Here is a 1,053-nt window from a genome sequence, read left to right as displayed (position 1 = left end):
TCTCCTCCACGTTTAACTGACCAGTAAGCAATATTCCCATTTGATGACTCAGTTTCTATGTCTGAACAGTGTTCTGCAACGTGTTGTCTTTCTGAGGAGTAGAAGTGCTTCAAGAAAGGTGGATATTTTTGTTCCTTGGTGTTGATGGGTTGTTGCTGGTATTTGGATTGGGTATGACAGGAAATGTGTTGTGGTGTGTCAGACTGTACCACAGAGAGCAATTCCAGTCAATGGCGGGTGATTTCTGTTAGTCTACTCTGTGGTCATCCAGTGGGCTCCCAAGGGCTGTGTTTGTTGACCCCAGTGATATTCTTGTTCAACAGCATGCCCTACTTTGTTAGGGAGTTTTTTAGGGTTTGGCTGATCGACAAGGGATTTTTTGAGGGTGTGATAAGAATCAGTTTGGGTGAGATGGATTCTAGCAAAGTAGAAATTCCTCAACTCAGCTGAGGGGTGGAGAGTCATGCTTCCCCAAAGCTCCCATCCTCGATTTAGGAGCTGTACTGTGGCAGAGACTGTTCACTCCAGAGGCAGGATGTAGGCTGTAGTAGTAGCTAAAGGGATTTGTCACCAGTCATGGGCATGGTGGGTTTTAAATAGTCTAGAGCTTCTTCTTGAGGATTGATGGTTTAATTAGCACTGGACAATTTGATTGTTCTTCTGGCAGTTTGCTGGATCCCCTCGTTGGTTAGCTAACAGGCAAATGACTGTTCAGCAGATTTCTGATTTTTCTGATAAATGGCAGAGATATTGGGTCATTTGTGAAGGAATTATGTATTCGTGATGGATTGCAGGAAGGTCACTCCTGCTCTTTTTCTTTCTGGTCACTGTTTGAACACCTAGAGAGACCTGATGGTTTTGATATTCTCCCATGTTTTTGATAATTCCTCCTTTTTCTTGGAGAGCAGCTGGAGCTCTTCTTTTTTCTGGAGCTTATTTTGCAGGAATGGACACTGCTCCTGTCTTTTCCAGTGCAGTAGCCCTGGAATTTCTCTATGCGCTTCAAACTTTGAAGTACTTACTATTCTCATCAAAATGATCATAGTGTTAAAA

The sequence above is a fragment of the Meleagris gallopavo genome, chromosome 2 (assembly GCF_000146605.3).
Source record: "Meleagris gallopavo isolate NT-WF06-2002-E0010 breed Aviagen turkey brand Nicholas breeding stock chromosome 2, Turkey_5.1, whole genome shotgun sequence".
Classification (NCBI taxonomy): Eukaryota; Metazoa; Chordata; class Aves; order Galliformes; family Phasianidae; genus Meleagris; species Meleagris gallopavo.
This window is presented reverse-complemented; position numbering follows the sequence as displayed.